At 52.3% G+C, this 20165-nt stretch overlaps 2 protein-coding genes and 1 long non-coding RNA gene across 3 annotated transcripts in view; 1 reads left to right on the top strand and 2 right to left on the bottom strand.

Annotated features, from left to right (window-relative positions):
• Positions 1–20165, top strand: part of LOC139604951 (zinc finger protein 436-like) — a 325479-nt gene that overhangs the window by 12317 nt on the left and 292997 nt on the right. The gene's annotated exons all lie outside the window — the stretch shown is intronic.
• The window catches only part of LOC139604945 (zinc finger protein 436-like), a 135889-nt gene that overhangs the window by 38048 nt on the left and 77676 nt on the right, over positions 1–20165 (bottom strand). The window lies entirely within an intron of this gene.
• On the bottom strand, positions 7341–8135 carry LOC139604994 (uncharacterized). Its single transcript, XR_011684200.1, has 2 exons — positions 7939–8135; positions 7341–7654 (listed from the first exon to the last, which is right to left on the bottom strand). It is a non-coding gene; the product is annotated as an uncharacterized lncRNA (long non-coding RNA).

The following is a 20165-nucleotide window of genomic DNA, read 5'->3' as shown; positions in this document are numbered from 1 at the left end:
GGATTCCCAGAGGATAAATCTTTTCCCACTGGATTCCCAGGGGATCAGCCCTTCTCCCACTTGATTCCAAAGGATCAGCCTCATTCTCCGCTGGATTCCTAGAGGATCAAGCTTTTCCCACTGGATTCCCAAGGATCAAGCTTTTTTCCACTGGATTCCTAGATGATCAACGTTTTTCCACTGGATTTCCAGATGATCAACGTTTTCCCACTGGATTCCCAGAGGATCAGCCTTTTCCCACTGGATTCCCAGAGGATCAGCCTTTTCCCACTGGATTCCCAGAGGATCAGCCCTTTTCCCTGTTGCCTCCGTTTGAGGCGTGACGACCTGGATCGGGAATGGCACGGCAGCAACCCTCCTGCCGCTCAGACCAAGTACTCGCATGCACCAACGTGGTGGACGGTGAATGGCGTTTATTGACGGTTCCACGGGGTTATAGATAACGGGGGTTAACGGCCAACAAAACGGGGGCTAAGTAACTTTAACGGCAAAGGGGAGGGGTTCTGTCTGCCCCAACATCGCAAGATCTTGCGGTCGGTCCCTAATCTCCCACATTTCCCACTGGATAAATCTTTTCCCATTGGATTCCAAGAGGATCAACCTTTTTCACTGGATTCCCAGGGGATTCTGACTCTGTCACTGTTTTTTTTGTTTGTACTACTGCATTTGTATTTTGAATTTTTCCTAATAAAGAACTGTTATTTCTACTCCCATATCATTGCCTGAGAGCCCCTTAATTCCAAAATTAATTGTTATTTTAATTTAGTAGTAGTAGTAGTAGTAGTAGTAGTAATACTAGTAGTAGTATTAATCAAAGGGAGAGGGTATAAATTTTCCATTTCAGTGGAGGCTCCTGAAATGGGGAAGCACCCCCAAGGATGAGCCATATAAAATAGTTCCTGAAATATGTAAATGAGTTTATGGATATGCATGAGGGTCTATGAATATGCAACAGGCTGATGTAATTAAAACCAGATTAATTAAGAGGTGTCCCCAAAAATAACTGGGGGGTCTTGGTGGCCATAACAACCTTTGCTCGATGGTCCTTGTCTCCCATGACATCAGCCTGTTGCATATTCATAGACCCTCATGCATATCCATAAACTGCTTTACACATTCTAGGAACAAACTTGGCTTCATCCTGTTTGGGGGTCCCACCCCCCTCCCAGCTCAGTTTTGGGATACCCTACCCCTCCGAGCTTAATTTGGGGGTCCCATCCCCCTCCCAGCTCAATTTTGGTGTCCCACCCCCATCTTTTCCCCACTCTCCCTCCCCTTTCCGATCCTTCCCCCAGTCCCCTCCCCCGTGTTTGGTTTTGGGGGCTCCAGGCCCCTCCTGCTCCGTTTTGGGGTCCCGACCCCGTGTTGCATTAATTTGGGGTCCCCAGCCCATCCCCAGGGTCACCTTCCCCCCCCTCCCCAAATTCCTCACCTCGCAAATGATGAGTCATCAGCGAGACACGCTCTGATTGGCTGGAAATTACCCCGCGCAGTCTCTGAGTGTTTAACGCAGTGAGAGGCCTTGGTCTGTGCCTGGCAACTGATGAGTCAGAGTCGGGCCGGGCGCTGATTGGCTGAAAATCGCTGAGCAGAGCCAGTGCTCTGAGTTTCTGCCCAGCAAGTGGATCGTCATCAGTGCTGCGCGTTCTGATTGGTCGGGATCTGTTTTGGGGTGGGGACGGGAGGAACTGGGGTTACTTGGGGTTTCTTTGGGTTTAATTAGGGTTTGTTTGGGGTTTATTTGGGGCAATTTATGGACTATTTGGGGTTTATCTTGGGTTTTACTTGGTTTATTTCTGTTTATTTGGGTTTATTTGGAGATATTTGGGTTTATTTGAATGTATTTGGGTTTGTTTTGGCTTATTTGGGTTTACTTGGGTTGATTTGGAATTATTTGGGGTTCTTGGGGTTTATGTTGGTGTATATGGCTTTTTTTAGGTGTACTTGAAATCATTTGGGGTTGTTTGGGGGTTGAATTTGGGGTTTTCTTGTTTTGTTTTTTGGGGGTTATTTGTAATTCTTTCCGCTGATTTGGGTGACTTTTAGGTATTGTTTGGTGTTATTTGGGATTATTTGGGGTTTATTTCAAGAGTTTTGGGGTTATTTGGGGTCATGTGGGGTCAAAAAATCCAGGAATGTTTCTCCTGCAAAGAACGGGAATTTTTCCTTAAAAATCCGAGAGATTTTTGCCCAAAAAAATGGGAATGTTCCCTTAATAATTCCGGACATTTCCCAGCCAATAGCGGCACGGCTCACCCCAAACAGTCCAATCATCTCCCAAATGAACGAATCACGGCGCAACCTGCCCAAAACGAACGAATCACCGTGGGTCTCCCCTCAGGAACACCGGCCTCCCCGTGCGCCGATCCAACCAATCACCGCACGTCTCCCCTCAGACACGCCCACCTCTCACACGCTGAATCAACCAATCTACGCAGGTCTCCCCTCAGCTACTCCCGCCTCTCTCGAGCTGAACCAACCAATCACCGGGCGTCTCCCCTCAGCAACTCCCGCCCTCCCCGCAGCGGTCCAGCCAATCAGAGCTGAGCCCGAAGCGGCGACCCCTGACCCCGGGGCTGAGCATGGAGCGGGCGCCCCCTCCCCTCCAACCTCCCCCCGGGACCCCCTCAGGGACCCCCGGGAGCCGCCCCGGGCTCGGGCGGGTCCTGCGGGAGGCGCTGGAGAGAGCGGGGGAGGCGCTGGGAGAGGACGGGGGGCTCCGGGAGCTGCTGAGGAGGCGCAGGAACAGGTGAGGGGTCCTGGAGGGATCGTGAGGGGAATTTGGGGAGGGGTCTTGAGGACGTTTGGGGGGATTTGGGGAGGGTCTGGGGGGAACTTGAGGGGGTTTTAGCGGGGTCTGGGGGTGCTGTGGGGGCTTTGGGGGGGAATTTGGGGAGGGATCCTCGGGGGGTGTCATGATCCGTCCTCACGGACGGGTTTCGTGATGCTTCGTGGATTTGATCTCAGGGTGCAAAAAGAACCGACACGGTACAAGGGGGTTTGCAATGATAATCGAAACAAATGCACCTTTATTGAATGACCACAGCAAAATGCGATAGAGGGATTAAGGGAGAGAAAAAGATAGAGGAAGAGAGAGACAAAAGAGAGAGAGAGAGAGAAAGAGAGAGGGGATAGAGCTACCAAACGTAGAGACGAAGTCCTTTGGTCCAGTCCAGTCGAGGATCTGCCTGTTACGTCGGGGAGATCTCCAAGTCTCTGGCTAACTCAGAGGTTTTTATTATGATAACTCTATTGGAAATTGCCGGGGAGGGGGGAAACAGATACAATAAGGAGTAGATGTAACAGGTAGTCCATGTTCTCAGCAGTAAACGAGAGCCATTGTGTTCTTGGTCCAGCGGTCACAACCTGCAGGCAAACATCTCGCTTTGGTCAGCTTGCCTCCCCCACACACCTGCCCCGGGCTGGGGGTTTCAGTGCCAGTCCTTGGAAGGAGCAGAGGGGCCTTTTCACATGGGAGTTTCATGTCTCAGTCCTTGATGGAGAGGCTCCTTACATCTCAGTCTGTCTGTCACGGTGGTTGTAAAACAGGTGAGGGTCTTCTGTGGGGGGCCCACCCAGAACTCAGGAGAATCCAGCCAGGCCGAGAGGTGGGACAGCTCCCAAGGCTGTTGTTGCACAAAGGGCAGGGTGCCCCTTCTTCTTCTCATTGGGCTCAGTGTAGCACACAGCAAACAACACCTGTGCAAACAATGGCTTGGCAACGCTCTCAGGTCTCAGGCACATGACTTTCTCCCTTGGAGCCAGAGATTTAAGACAGGGGGGTCTTCTCTTCACTGGTCCCCAATGACGATCGTGAGGGAGATGAGGGAAAATTCAGACAGACTCTGACGCGACCCCGTGACTCACGATTGTCTTGAGGGATCTTCATCAGCAGAACTCTGGAGTGTCGCTGATGGGTCTTTATGACTTGCTGTACATTGGTAGTGTACTTGGAAATGTAGAGACAGTATGACAGAGAGAGAGAGAAAAGAGAGAGAGAGAGAGAAAGGAGGAAAAGAAAGGATAGGAAAAAGAGGGGAAAAAGGGAGACAATAAACAAACATAATTAATATTGATTATAACAATATTATTTTCATAACAATTTACAAGTGGTTAATTAATTAAAATAGTATTATTTTTATAACAATTCTCAAATGGTCAAAACAAATCACAAATAATCAAAAGGAAAAAGCAATAAACAAATCATAATACAAGCATTAACTTAAAAATGATTGTCTAAAATAATTCACTAAAAGTGGAAAATAATTTTCACAAAATCATAAATGGAAATTAAGGATTATTCCAAAACACATTTGCTTCATTCATAATTGCCTTGTGTCAAAGGCTTGGGGATGTCCACAGTGCATGGGACATCAGCCAAGTTGTGTGCATTAACTATAGACATCAATCTTGTCAGCTGTTTCATGCTCCAATTCATAACGAATGGGACTGCTGATAAAATAAAACCAAACAGATTTGGTATCAAAAGGATAACAATGGGATGACACAGACTGCTCAGGACACCCGTGGCAGTAGGAGACCACCTAAAAGAGTATCCCACCCCCTGTGCTCGGCATCTTTCTCCACCCTTTCCATGACACGGGGTATCTGTCTCACATTGTGATGAGCAGTCACCAGGGCTTTCTGTGCGTTTTTCTCAATCTTCTCAAGGATTTCAACTAAGTCTCGATGGAGCAGCAGTTGTCTTACCAAAGTGAGATCCATCCCAATAGGAGTAGGCATCAGTTTGTGAATCAGTGTGTAGTTGGATTGCAATGGGTAGTGAGAGGTGACTGGAGCTTCATAAGAGAAATCCCATCCTGCAATTTTGGTAAAGTTACAAGCACAGAAAGTTGAAAGATTTTTAGTATCTACTACGACGTTTTCTACAAATACAAATTGACAAGCAGTTTTAAGCATGCACTCTATTACCTATGTATGTAAGGACTGTTTCAGAAGTCTTGTTAGGACAAATTTCAAAATGACAGATATTTTGCTCTGTGTCTGAACAAATGTCTTGAGCTATGATTGCATTGCTTTCACAGATGAGCCCTTGTTGTTCTCGGACAATACAAGGTTCCAAATTAACAGTTTGCCATATCTCACCAATTTGACGGGCCCATTCTCTATGGGATAGAGAACAGCTCTGCTGTAATTCAGTTCTAATGCTATAACAGGGAAAATCAAATGCTCTGAGGCACTGTGTATGGTTAACACAAAAGCTGTGGCTGTATTTGCAATGGGCTCATAGGTAAAATTCACCAGGTTCCACCAGGATTGGAATTCTCTTTCAAAGTCAGTGGCATTGTCCCAAATTATTTTCCGAATTTCAGTGGGAAAAGTGCCTTCTTCACCTTCTCTTATAACTGAGGCAGCAACTGACTGCATCCACAATTGTGCCTGGATACAGCTGAGAGCCAAAGAAACGTTGTTTTGTGTAGCACCAAGTGCATCAATTATCAATTTGTGATCATTTACATTTACCTTTTCCCAAGCCAACCACAAACAACCCCCCTTCCCAGGCAGTGTACCTTTTTTCAGTATCTCTGAAACCACGGGAATAAAAACCAACAGGCTTTGTCAGACCCTCAGGACCCCGCTGCCATATATGAACGGAAAGCTGAGAGGAGGCAAATCCGTATTCCAGCTGAAAGGGATCTGTGGGATGGACAGGGTCCAGTGCTTGGTGAGCTGTCACTTCAAAAATCAGTAATTGCAATGTTTCCTCCTGAAAAGAAGTCCAATCCCATGTTATTCTTTTTCTCAGCAAGTCATAAAGGGGAACAAAAGGGTCATTCTGGTTCCTGAGAGGTTTATCTGGTCTTTCTATAGGAGACATAGCTACTGTGGTTTTCTGAAGGAGAATTGCTGTAGGTTTAAGTGTTCCTGGAAGCCCTTGAATGAGAGCTCATATTTTCAGGCTTTACAGGTGATTGAATTGGTGACTCAAAACCAGGAATTTGTTGGATCAGCGGAAGAAATGCGGAAGAAATGCGGCACTCAATATGCGTGATCAGCAAGTCTCCAACTTTCTTGATAGTTCACACATATTTATATTGGTGTTAATGTGGCTTATACATATTGCAAAGCTGAGCTCATTATTGGTTAATTACTTCTCAGTCAACCACGCCTACTTCTATATTCTTATGGTTATTTTGTTACTGCTTCTACATTCTTGTGGTTATTCTGCTGAAACTATCCTCATATTGTTGGCAAGAGATCCTCTCCTCTATCCAGTTGTTGCACCAAGGGCACAATGTCCTTGTCAGGGGTTGGACACTGACTGCTGAATCCTAGACTTGCCTCCTTCTAACTTAACCAACGCTATTATGTCGACGTGACCTTTCTCAGCTGGCCAACTGTCCACAAAGCTCTCCACACTGGAGCGGTTAACTGGAAACCTACAGGTAGAATCAGGCTTTGGTATTGATGGATGGCTCAAATCTTTAGGCCTGGGATCATGGTTACGCTCTATTGTTAAGGTCAGCATTATAGTGGGCATTATAGCTTTGTTGTTAGTATTAATTTTGCTGTGTTTTTGCATATGCCTACAGAACATGGTGCAAAAGATGATATCTGCTGCATTTAATCAGACCATGCTTGTTCAACAGAAAAATGGGGGAAATATGGAGAGCTTTGTGGACAGTTGGCTAGCTGAGAAAGGTCACGTCGCCCTCCCTGTGGCCCCCAGCCCAGCCAGGACCCCCTGAAACCTCCCCCTGATCCCTTTTTGTCCTGGCCAGGAGCCACCAAAGCCCCTCCCGTCCCTCTCAGCATCCCACAGCCCCCTCCTGATGGCGGCGAGGGAAGACAAGCAGTCAATCAATATGATTGGTAAAGCAAGCTTCGGTTTATCTCGAGCACACCGGTACTTTTATATTGTTTTCCAGTAATTATGCATATTTGTCGTTAGTTTATTGGTTTAATTGCTCATACATGTCGTGAGTTTCTTGGTTTAAAGCAAGAGATTACATTTACATATTCCTCCTACTTTGTGGTTATGCATACTTTATGGTTTCTATTCTCGTTGCTGTCCTTGCCCGTTCGACCTTGTCAGCAGGCAGGACACAGCATCTTCCTATCGTGGCGTGCGGCCTGGTTATGCTAAGTGCGGCCCACTTATGCCAAGCTGCTAAGTTAACATGTATGCTCAGTTATCATGGGGCTTGCTTGTACAACATTTCCACGGATCCATGGCCCTTTTCCTCCAGCCATTCTTCCACACTTTCCCTTCCACACCGCACGCTTGGGCAAATTGCACAGACCAAGCAGCCTTTTCCCCCTCTTCCCCATTGGCCTGAAGACACTCTGCACCAAGAGAAAGCTCCTGGACAGCCGGCTATCCAACAACAGCAATTTAATGTTCCTCCAGGGGGTGAAGGGAAAGGAAGTGCTGGCAGAGGAGAGGTGTTCCCCGCAGGCTCAGGTGGCCCCAGCAGACGCAGCCTCCCGGAGCAGTTCTGCACAGCGCCGCAGCAGGACACTCAGCCGCGGCCACACAGCAAAGGCCGCGAGTGCCAGAGGCGGCGCAGTTGGTCTCGCATCTTCTGGAGTCGGGAGCAGGGAACGCTCTGTAGAGCTAAAAGGATGTACAGAGCTTGAAGCGCCAGGCATGAGATGGCAGGGCTGGTGTCATCCGTCATGTCCTGAAGGGCTGCAGAGAGAGAAACAGAGGCCCAGTCAGAGGCTGGATCTGCGGGCAGCTGGGGAGAGCCTCCAGGCTCGTGCATAGCACGCAGCTCCTGGCACGGCCTGGAGGAAGCAGGAGGCAAGAAGGACGAGCTGGCAGCTGCTGGCCAGGAATGTCCCCCAGGTCCCTGCAAGGTGTCTGTGCTGTGGGCACCTTGGGGCGCGCAGGGAGCGGAGCCGTGGGCGGGCGGGCCAGGGAACGCAGGTGCCAGCGGCAGCCCCCGGCGAGAGCCCGCGGGCCGCACTCACCCCTGCAGATGATGCGGAAGTGCGGCTGCTGCCCTGTCAGGAAGCGCCCGGCCATGCCTGGGGAACACAGAGCGTGTCCTGCCTTCAGAGCCACAGCTGCCGCCCAGGGGCGCTGCCAGCCCCGAGGCCACACGCCCTGCTGGCCCGGCAGGGCTCAGCCCGGGCCCCTGGCGCACGCTGCCGCCCCAGGCCACGGCTGCCGGAGGGCGGCAGCAGCAATGCCGAGCCCAGCCGGGGCTGCACATGCCCGCGCCCGGATCCTGCTGCCGGGACAGCAGGCGGGGCTGGGGCCGAGCTGGGACGGGCCGGGCCGGGGAGGGAGCCGGCCTTGGCGCTCACCCATGAACCTGACGGCCGCCTCTCGCAGGGGCTCCTGTGCGCTCCGCACGTAGGGCAGGGCCAGGCGCAGCTGCTCGGCCGCTCGGCTCCTGTCCTCTGCCAGCTGCAGAGAGCGGCGGGGCACGGAGGGAAAGGGTTGATGCGGGCCCTGCCCCTGGGCCGGGCGCTGCCTACGGCCGCCACTGCTCCCCCTGCCCACAGAGCCCTGAGGCCCGGCCAGCAGCCGCAGGCGCCGGGCTCGGCACGGGGCGGAGGGCCCGGCGAGCCGCGGTGCCGCCCCGCAGCAGAGCCCGGCTGGCTCGGGCCTCCATCGGCACCGGCCTTGGCGCCACAGGAGCCTGGAGAAGAGCCCGCACGGCCCAGGCAAGGGAGCGGCGTGTGGGGCGCAGGCTGGTGCCCCTGCCTGCGGCACTGGGCAGGGGCCACAGCTGCCAGCCCCACAGACCGGGCGCCGGGGGCAGGCGGCTTCTCCAGGGATTGGGCTGGGCATTCCAGGCTGTCCTTACCAAGCACTCGGCAAATCTCCACATCTGATCCGTCTGCAGCAGCTGCTTGAGATCCTTCCTCTTCAGGAAGCTTACTGCAGAAAGCAGCGTTTCCTGAGAGGCCTGCAGAGCAGCAGAGACCCAGAGATGGCACCGCAGCCCAGGGCACCGGACCCGCATCTCTGTGCCAGGGCCGGGAGGAGGCTGGAGCCCGTCAGCTGCCAGGGGCTGGGGAGACAGCTGAGCTCCTTCCATGGGGACACCCAGGAGGCCTCACCTGTGCCACACGCCCGTTCTCATCATGGCAGTGGAAGAAGAGTGGGAGCAGGCTCTGGCTCACGTGCTTCTTCAGGGCCTTTTCTCCCTTTGCCACTACCAAGGCGATCACGTCTTGGAAGAGGCGAATGGAGAGCAGCTGCACAAGGCTGTTGTCCTGTTGAAAAGGAAGCCAAAGCCCTCCACATCAGCTGCTCCAGGCCTCCCTGTGCCCAGGCCCAAGGCAGCACCCAAGTGCCCGTGGCTGGGAGCACAGAGCCTCACATTGTCAAAGAGGTGCCAGAGCGCCTCAGCCAGCTGCAGGGCGATGGGGCTGGCTATTGCCAGGTCTTTCTGCAGCAGCAGGAGGCTGAGCACAATGAGGGTCTTCTCCACGATGTCTTCATCCCTATCCCACAGTAGCTTCCCAAGGCTTTCAGTCAGGCTGTACATGCTTGGATCCTGTGTGCAAAACAAGGCTGGGCAACCCCACGCTGCTGCTGCTGCTGCTGCTGCTGCTGCAGGGCTCGGAGGCCCAAGGCCTGTCCCAAAGCACTCAGGCAGCTGAACAGCGACCCTGGAGAGCTGGGAGCAGCTGCCACAGCTGCCAAAGCCCAGCTAAGCCCAAGGGGCTGCTTGCCCCAGCCCCACGCTGCCAGCACAGCTTCAGCTGCTGCCTCCTTCTCACCATCGAGGTGAGCACCACGAGGCCTCGCAGCGCCACGCCACGCATCTGCCTGGACTCGCTCTGTAGGTGCCTTGTCAAGATCTCCAGGACTTTTTTACCACATTCGCTCAAGTCCAGGCAATCCAGGACCTGAAAGGCACAGAGCAGGCACAGAGCAGGCACAGAGGTGCCCAGCTGGCAGGAGCTCAGAAGTGCACAGGGCCGAGCCAAGGCAGCAGCACAGGGCACGGGCAGCGTCCCAGGCAGCTGCGGCTACGAGAGGGCAGAGGGCTGGGAGGCAGCTCAGCCAGGCAGCGCTGGCCATGGGGCTCACCTCCACCAGGAAGGCCAGGGCGGGCAGCTCCCAGTCTGAAATGCCTTGGCTGAGCAGGTCAAAGAGGCAGGATGCCATGCCGCAACACCAGATGATGGAGACATGGCGCATCTCCCTGGCAGGGAGAAAAAGGCACCATTGCTCCTGGGCCGGGCGGGCAAACCTCTCCCAGGGCTGACTGGCAGAGCTCTGGTCTGCTCCCGAGCATCCCGAGGGCGCTTTGGGAGGCGGCTGTTCCCGGGCAGCCTCCTGTGCCGGCCTTTTCCAGTCTGCTCATGCCTCCCTTGGTGACAAGGCCCGGCTGCCCATGAGCACGGGGACTGTGTGGGGCGTGGCGGGCACAAAGGAGAGGGGCGGTGGGGAGAACGAGGTCTCACCTGGCCAGCAGACGCACTGCACAGTGGTGGGTGTCGGCACAGAGCAGCGTGTCCCAGGCACGCTTGCGTTCCATGGACAGCACCACGTGCTCATAGCGCATTTGGCAGAGCAGGGCCTTCAGGGTCTGCAGCGCAAAGCTGTGTGCAGAGCAAAGCCCAGGTCATGCTGGGAGCCCCGGCTCCTGCCCTGGGGGCGTGGGAGGGATGGGGAGACTGGGAGGACTGGCACGGAGCACCTGTTGGGGTTGGCGGCGAGGCCGTGTTGCTCCTGGCATCCCTGCCAGAAGGTCTCAACCTCTTCTGGCATATCCTGCATGCTGATGTAAGCTTGGAAGAGCAGACGCAGAAAGAGATAGGAGAAATACTCCAGCACCACAGGTGAGCGCCAGGCCAGATTGAAGACTCTCCACAGGGCCACGGTTGCCTGCAAGAAATAAAACAGCCAGAGACAAGGCTCAGTGCCAAGACATCCACGTGGCAGGGCCTGAGCATGCCAGGGAGAGGCCAGGGGAGACACGTGGGAGCAGCCGGCCTGGTGCCCCTGAACCCTGCCCCTAAGGCAGGATTCAGCCCAGTGCCTGAGGCAGGGGGATGCAGCTGGGGGGAGGACAGAGAGCTGGCTGCTGGAGAGGCGGCCTGGGGGCTGGCAAAGGCCGGCACCAGAAACTCACAGCCAGGGCAAAGACTCCTGCGTTGTCCCCATCGGAGGTGTACACGCTGTGCACTGGCCAGGCGCTCAGCACATCGAGGAGTAGCCGCAGCGCCGGCTCCGCAGTCCTGCTCGAGGACATGATGGTTCCCCACATGGTGGCAGCAGCTCTGTGGGGTCAGAGCTCTGTGTCAGGGCGGGCTCGGCCACAGCACTGTGGCCTGGGCAGCTGCAGGGCCCCGTGCTGGCCCTCAGCCCTGCCTCTGCCCACTGCCCCTGGCCGGCAGCGGCCAGCCAGCCCACGTGGCTACAGGCCCCGAGGGGCAGGGAGGGAGCGTGGCACCAGGCTCAGGAGCTGACATGGCAGCCCTGGAAAACAGAGGAGCCAGAGGATCCTGGAACTGCCCGCCTGTCTGGCAGTCAGCAGGGACAGGCTCTACAGGGTGATGGGCCGGTGAACCCGAAGCCCTCAAGGCATGTGGGGCTGCCCTACCTGTCACACGATGGAGCCCAGCGCAAGAGGGTGATCAGCACGTCAGAGGGGTATTCCTCGGTCAGCTCCAGAAGGGTCTTGTCCAGCCTGTGCCCAGCAGACTCCTTGGCTGTGAGCCACTGGTGGATGGACCTCACCATGGCGGGCACCTGCAGAGGGCACGGGGAGTCTTGGAGAGCTGCCAGAGCAGCAACTCCCCCTGAGAAGTGCTTCCCTTCCAACCGCATTGGGCCGGGCCTCAAAGGCCCAGGGAGCCCGGCAGAGCCGGCTCGAGGCGCTGCACCACTGCTGGGGCCATCGAGCCCTTGTCCCAGGCTGCTTACTTGCACTGGATTGGAGACACCCTTCTCCACAAGCAAATCCAGCATGGCAGCATCGATCTCGGCATTGAGGAACAGAAGGTTGGCCAAGACGCCCGTGCCCACACCGGCGGTCTCTTCCTGCCAAAGGCACGTGATGAATTCACAGAGGGTCGGCAGGAGAAGGGCAGCAAGAGAGGGAGAATCCATGGAGCGCTCCAAGCCTGGTGCTTGGCTGAGCAGTGCCAGCAGGCCCAGCCCAGGTGGGCATGGCCGCAGGTACCTGCGCCGTTCTGCCCAAGCGGCCACGGGTGGCTTCCTGTTCTTGTGTCCGGTCCTGGGCTGCATCTGGCAAAGAGCGAGCGCAGCCAGAGCTGAGGGGCTGCGGGAGAGGCCAGAGAACACAGCCCAGCCCTGCGCTCCCCAGGCAGGGAGGGCCTCGGGATGCCCCGGGGGATGGAGCGTGGCTGCCAGGTGCTCCAGCCCAGCTTCTGTCCTATCCATGGATATGTCCACAGGGATGGGATGGGATGGGATGGGATGGGATGGGATGGGATGGGATGGGATGGGATGGGATGGGATGGGGCCAGGCTGGCTACAGGCACCAGCCCCCTGGCCCAGCTCTGACACTCACGCTCCTGCAGCAGCTGGAACTGCTCCAGTTCTTCAGGCTGCTGTGCTGAGGCAGCTCCAGCCTCTTCCTCCTCCACCCAGGCCAGCTTGGGCACGCTGGGGGGTCTCTGCTCCATGTCACTCTTTGCACTTATGAGCGCTTGCTGAAGCAGAGAGGCCTCGGAAGAGCTGAAGATGAGCAAGTGCTGCAGCTGTGCCTTGAAGGCACCTGCAACAGAAGAGCCTCGGGAAGGCTACAGGACAGGAACTCCTGCAGTCTGTCCTCGAGGGCAGCAGCAAGAGAGAAGTCTCAAAAGGGAAATAGGACTGCAAGTCCCGCAGTCTGTCCTCGAGGGCACCGGCCGCAGGGATGGCAGACGCTTGGGAAATGCTCCACGTCACCGAGTCCCGCAGCCTGGCCTCGAGGTCACCTGCACAGGGAACGCCTGGGAAAAGCTCCGGGTCAGCAAGGAACGAGTTGGCTGTGTGGGGGCTCCTCACAGCACTGCTCTGTCCCGTCCTGTCCCGTTGTGTGCACCGAGCACTGTGGCGTGGCCGTGGCGCCACCAGCACCTATGTCACGACGTGTCACAAAGGGTCACCCTTGCACACTCTGTCCCTTTCCATCCCACGGTGACCACGGTGCACTGTGTCACAGAGAGCCCCAGGATACACCTCCACGTGCCCTGGGGACACCCCCACGCCACCCAAACTGCCCCAGCTTGCAGGCAAGACCTTGCCCCAAGTGTTGAAGACACAGCCCCGCAGGAACTTTAGCCACGGCCCAAACAAGAAGCAGCTGCTCCTCTGCTCTGCCTGCTCAGGGCAGCAGAATGAGCCCCCACGGCTGCCACCGCTGCTGAGCAGGAAGGGCACCGGGGCCTTCCACAGGCCCTGCCACGGCCTCTTTGGGACCAGTCCCGGTGCTGGGTGGCCGGCACAGTCGCAGGGGCGTGACACAGACACGGGACGTGTGGCTGTCTTGGTTTGGAAAGACAGGAGTCTGCTAAGGAAGGCAGGAGCCTCCCCTGAAATGGAGAATGTAAACCCTCCCCACCCTTCCTGACTGCTATAAACTTTAAATTTAGGGGCTCTCAGGCAAAAATATGGGAGCAGGAAATACCTGTTCTTTAATAGGGAAGGAAAAAAATAAAAGGATAAAATAAAGCATGCAGTACACTAGAACAACACTGACAGAGTCAGAACCCAACCTGACACCCTGTGGGTCAGGGTGTGGTAGGAGTGCAATTGGAAATGTGGCTGCAGCCCTCCTGAAGTGTTAGGGGTGATTCTGTTGGAGCAGGGGGGGTCCTGTAGAGAAGGATGTGTTCTTCCTCTGAAGATCTAGTGGAAGAAGAGGCAGCTGCTGTTCCTCTGGGGAATCCAGTGGAGAAAGCCGCGCTGGTGTCTCAAAAACCTCTGGATTATATCTGGGTAGCAATGCTTGGCTCCTCCCTCTGGGCGGAGCATCTCCCAATGGGATGTTACAGTTCTTATCAGTCATGCAGTGACATTCAATAGTCTGTTATCAACAGATGTCCCCTCCCCAGGGAGGTGTGAATGTGGCACTCAAAGAGAGAGATAAGGCAAACTGCCCGCTTGACAAAGATAATCTGCCATACAGATGGTCATGGAAAACATCTTGCATTGCAATCTGGAACAACATCTATAACAAACTCCCCTCTTATTCTTTATAAAACATTTAGCTTGAGCAATGTTTCTTATGCTTTGGACTACGCTGATAATTAGCTGAATAAAACAAGGAATCAAACAAGGAAGAAATATCCAAACAGCTGTAACACATAAAAGGAAGAAGCCTAATTTCTTCCACCATTCTATACGTGATCTCACCAGCTAATTTTTTTAACATTGGTTCCCAATTTTGGATCAGTATGTGGGCTATTTTTCATTGTGGTCATCTATTTTAATATATCTACACCTGATATATTAAATTTTCCACAAACACTCCCTTCTTTAGCCAATAGTCTAAAGCCAATCTATTCTGATCTATTATGGGTTTTGTTTGGCTTCGTTGAATTGATATAAATTCTAGTGCCCATCTGGTTATGTTCGTTATTATCTCTACAACTGTTTGGAGTCTTATAAGATGATTCAGCTTATTAATTGGGGCTGATACAGAGTTAGATTTCTGTGCTGGTTTTAGCTTTTTGTTTACTGATTGTTCTTTTACCAAATCTTGGACTCTACCCTTAAAGGCAAATGTGAAACAAATCCATCTCTCCCCTTTTGGACATTCGCTTCCCAATATATTCTCACTTTTTCCTAAGTTTCTAGCAATGCGGTATTTTCCCCTGTTTTGCCTACAGGTACTTAATTTGGATGGGTCATAGCAGTGACTGCTGACATGGGTGTGTGTAATAAAAGAGGAACTTTGATTTCTTTCCCTGTAATGCTTTTGATAGCATTTGTGACACGATTTTGCTGGTATCCCTAAAGGGAAAAGACAGAAGATGAGTGACAGAAAAAGGAATAACAGAGGTCTGGTATGGCTTATACCCCCACCTGCCATGCCTATGGGGTTGCTGCCCATAGGAGGTGTATTTGATCTTCTCGGTGGCGAGTACAGCGGCCAATCCAGTCTTGCCCTCTTCTCTTTGTCACTCCCTTTTTGCTAATTTCCAGGCAAATCATTTTTGACACTCTGTAATTGTGGTTTCCCACTGTTCCTCAGGTGTCTCCTACTCAACAGGCACTAATAACTCCCATCCACAAAACAAAGTTATTATTTCAGCTGTTTTGAGTTCTATCTGGATAGGGGATAGATTTGGTGCTCGACACTTCCTGCAACATGAGCATCAATTGTGTAAACTACAATACCAATTTTTCCCACAATTTAAACATTTACATTTAACCCAGCATTATAACCCAGCATATCTGATATTAGGATGAAGCAAACAGGGTATATGGTATGGCCCTGATGGAAGTTGTAATTCCTCCTCCTCTTTGTAGAAGTCACAGGCTAAGGCCAGAACATGAGAATTCTCTGACCGAAATAGTCCTGATGCTCCTGTTTGGAGTGGAAGTATTCCTCCCCAAATTGGATATCTGACGTGTCTCAGGACTTGTCCAGATGGCACTTGAAACCACTGATATAAACCTGGCCTTGTTTCTCAATTAGCTGTGATTCTTTGTACATTCCTTGGATCATTTGGGTCGTCGCAGTTCATTACCACCCAGTCCCAACTTAGGAGCCAATTTGGTATCACCCGGTTTAAATGTGCTAGTCCACTCCTCAGGTTCCTTCACAGCTCCTTTGATTCTGCTGGCCTGGATCCACTCTCTTTTCCCTTGCCTTGGATTGCTGCCTCGTTTGTCAGTAGTACCTGAAAAGGACTTCTCAATAGCACAGGACAGTGACTGGAGGAAAGGCAACTCTACATCAGGATTTGCCATTAGCATTCTTCAAAACTTCCTGGGTTTAGCAACAAGTTGGGTTTTTTGGGGTTTTTTTGGCCACAGCTGCTTGTTCTTCTTGTACCCAGCTGAGTCTTGAGCTGCGCTAGGTTGTTCAGCTCTTGGGATCATGTAAAGGACAGTTCTCCTAGAGAAAAAGGGACTTGCCATGCTTAGGATGCTTCCCCTTCTTTCTAAGGCAGGAAACCTTAACAGCACTGAAGGGAAAACTCAGAGGCAAATTCCTCTTCTTGTGAGCCACAATTAGGTAAACAAAAAAACCACTCAAAACCCAAGAAAACCAAACCAAACCAAACAACCAAAAACATAAACAAAAAAAAGAGAGCCAGGCCAGTCTTAACATCTATTGCCTTTTACGCTCTGAGCATTATTTAGCTGTTCAGCCTTCACAGATCCATTCTTCTAACAACTTCTCAGAACAAACCCCCCGGCCCCATCCTATCAGCAAAAAAAGAAGAAAGAAAAAAAGAATCTTGCTTTAAGAGAACAAAAATAACTTGGTGAGCTTTTGAGAATTAGCGAGAGATCAAGGCCATCTCTGCTTTTGTCTTATCGCTTATTCTCATGCCACCCCCTCTTCTCTCTCTCTTCACTCACAGCAGGGCCCCTGTGGGGACATTGGGGATGTGCCTCGCCCCCCTTTCGCCCCTTTTCTCTCTCTCTCTTCACCCACCTACTGGGGCTGAGGCTGCCGCCCTGCACTGGGACCCCAGCAGGCTGGGAGCCACCCCCGGGCAGCTCCGTCCCTGCGGCAGCCGCGCTCCTCAGCAGCAAACTGTGCAAGCCGTGCCCAGCGCCGCTGCCGGGCTGCTGAGCGTGTGCAGCAACCCCGCGCCCTCCGAGACCCCGGCACCACCAAGCAGCTGCCGAGCCCCAGCGGCGCCCACACAAACCCGCGCCCCGCGCCGCCTCCACCGGGGGGCAAACGCTGGAAGTTGTCACGCGGGGCCGCCCCCATGGATCAGCCCCTGCCGCAGCCCCGAGACTCTGCCGCCCGCACAAGAGCGGTCAAACACCCACAGCCTCAGCAACCCTCACCCTGGCTGCCCAGGGATTCTTTTTCTCTAATAAGCATTTGGATGAACCATCAACATATATCTTTTCCCCCTCTAGGAGGGCTTGTTCTGCTACATCCTCCTGAACTTCAGTTTGGTATTGCACAATTTCTGAACAATCATGTGTTAAGGTACCTTTTTGTTTGCCAAAAAAATTGAGCTAGATTCAAACTTTTTTTTACTTCTAGTGTTAAGTTATCATTATTTCACATTTTTACATCTTAGAGTCTACTAACCATTTCTTCCCCAGCATTTTATTTTCCTTTTTTTTTCCTTTTTGATTTTAACACATTTTGGACCGCATGAGGTGTACACACCACTACTTTATTTCTAAGAGTTTGTCCACAGCCTTTTCTTCTTCTGGTATAACCTCTATTCCTAGCTGGATTTGTAAGTCTTTTCCAAAGAAGTTGACACCTGCTCCAGGAACTAAGAAGACATCTCCTACCCCCATTCTGGCTTTCCCTTTAATGACTACATTTTTAATGACAGAGATATTAAACCCTTCTCTTTTGTTGATGGTTGTGATTGTGGTTTTGTGTGTCCCCTCTCTGCTGGGATGTTTGCAAAGGGCCCTGCAAAAATCCATAGCAGCTGCATTCACAGTCCAAAAACAAAAAGGGGGAATTGTGAAAGGGACTAACAGCGGCCTGTTCGCTAAAGGAGCGAGAAGAAGCCGAGGAGCAAGAAGAAGCTGATAAGGAGCTCTCTCCAAGGCTGTAACCAAGGAGAGAAGAAAGATAAGAGAACCTTGCAGCTGGACGAAGCATTTTTAGAAAGTTAGTTAAGTCACTATAACTTCTCACCGATAGTATTATGTTGACTTATTGTGGCCAATAGTAAAGATAGAAGAAGGATAAACAATTGGAAAGTGTATAAAAGTCAGCCATGTTCAATAATAAAGGGTTGCCATCTGAGACTTCTTGCGGTCTCTGCTTTATGTCATGACCACCTCGACAGCGACACTTCCCCTCTGCCCCGACGTGATAAGAACAGAGTCGGTGGGGGCCCATACGGGGTCCTAGCAACTGGCAACCGTGACCCACTGGGACGTAGTGGGGGAGGCGGCGTTGGTGCAGCTGAGAGGGGCAGGTGGAAGCCACAGGGAGGTCCGGACCTGATTTCCTCCTATCAAGACACCTGGAAGTAGGTGAGCCACCAACTAGTAATGATGGGGCATAATTTATCTAAAGAGGAAGAAAATGTTCTGGCTACATGGAAAGTTTTGTTAAGAAATAAGGGAACTAATACGTCAGACTATGCCCTTCGAAATATATTGCTGTGGGCTAAATCACAGGATTTTGGCACTGATCCCGACACAGCATTTAGTGTTAAGGCATGGAAAAAAGTCGGGGACAGACTGTGGGAAGTCATCCGAGTGGGAGATAAAACGGTTGTCGATCTAGCAGTTACTTGGGAACCGCTCTTTGAGGCATTAAAGGAATGGAAAACAGAGCGAGAACAAGCAGAGCGGGATGCGGAGGAAGAGTTGGGGCTGATAACAGAACCTGATGGGGGGGGATGAGGCAGAGGGGGCCTCTGATGGGGAACTTGAAGAAAGTCCGGGTGCCATGCAAGTTACCTGGCAAGCTGCCAGAGCTTCTGGGAAAGCTGCCAGAGCTTCAGGGCAACCTGCCATAGCATCCTCTTATCAGACCCCTAAACCTCTTTATCTCACACCTGCGCAGCAGCCCACGATGGTGCCTGTATACACTACACCACTACGCCAGTCAGCTGAAATGTCTTTAGCAGAGAGACAAACCCAGCCGTCTGCCCCCCCGTTTCCCTCCGCTCTAGTCCAGCCATCCGCCCCCGCTCCCCTCTGAGCTGCATGAACAACCTGCAAGGTCGTATCCTCTGCTACCTCACAGTGACGGCAACAGCGAAGCAAGTGATGAGTCGCCCGCAGTAACACCTGAGTTGGGGCAAGGAGCTCTGGTCTCTTTACCTCCCAAGAGCTCTAGCCTTGCTGCCCCATGGACTTTGCCTCCATGTCAAGTAACTGGGCTTCCTCGACAGCCTCAGGAGTTTTGGGAATTTATTAGGAGGAAAGCAGTTGAAGAAAAGAATTGGGACATGATAGAAAGGTTAGGTGCTCCAAGAGTACCTCAGGAGAACAGTGCCAATGCAAATGTTGCCTGTGATAACCCTATGGCTTCTCCAGGTTTTAAAGAAGCTCCTGGAACAGGGCAGGGTGACAGTCATCATGTCTTTGCCTGGAGGGTTGTGCAAGATCTCCAATCAAAAGTGGCTCAGTATGGTATTAATTCCTCACAGGTAATGCAATTAATATGTGTAATTAATGCAGATATGCTTGCACCTTATGACAGCATGCATCTTGCTACAATTCTATTCCAGCCAGTACAATACGGTGTATTTCAAGACACTTGGAGGCGAGCGGCTGAACGCACAGCTCTAACAAATATGCAGTTGCCTCAACACGACCCTCGTCATGCTGTGGGTTTTGATGCCCTGCTGGGCACTGGGCCTTGTGCCAATCCAGATTTACAGGCAAGGTGGGATCCTTCGATTTCGGCGCAAGCTCAGCAAATTGGCATGAGTGCCTTTAAAACAATGGAAATGGCAGCTCCAAAACAGAAATATGTCACTATACAGCAAGGGATGAGAGAACCATTTTTGCAATTTGCAGAAAAACTTGCTGCAGCTATTGAGAAACAGGTAGATGATGAAACTTTGCAAGACAAATTGTGCATACAATTGGCTAAAGAAAATGCAAACCCAGACTGCAGAAAGATTATTGACACTTTACCTGGGGAACCCACCTTGTCTGAAATGGTTACTGCTTGCTCGAAAGTTGGTTCAGTCGAGCATAAAATGGCGGCTCTTGCTGCAGTGCTAAGACCTTCAGCAAAATGTTATAATTGTGGACAACAAGGGCACGTAAGGTCACAGTGTACCACAGTGTCAAATGTTGTCCGGAAAACAACATTTAAGCCAAGTGCAAGCAGCGATGTTGTGTGCAATTGCTGTGCTAAACTTGGGCACTATGCTAAACAGTGCAGGAGCAAATATCATGCAAATGGTTCAGCTATTGCAGGGAAACCCAAAGAGGAGCATGAAGGGGCGCGTGGGGAAACAAATACCCCAACAACCACAACAGCAAATGCGGGCCTTCCCAGCACTGCTAAGCTGCCCATTTGTGAACAATACTCAGGGGCAACAAGCGGGTCCGCAGGGATTGATATACCCACGGCTGACACAGTAAC

Source organism: Agelaius tricolor, unplaced genomic scaffold (genome assembly GCF_023055355.1).
Source record: "Agelaius tricolor isolate 1412-34295 unplaced genomic scaffold, bAgeTri1.0.p SCAF_57, whole genome shotgun sequence".
NCBI classification, from domain to species: Eukaryota; Metazoa; Chordata; class Aves; order Passeriformes; family Icteridae; genus Agelaius; species Agelaius tricolor.
Note: the sequence above shows the minus strand (reverse complement) of the source record. Positions and strands in the feature narration are given on the sequence as shown.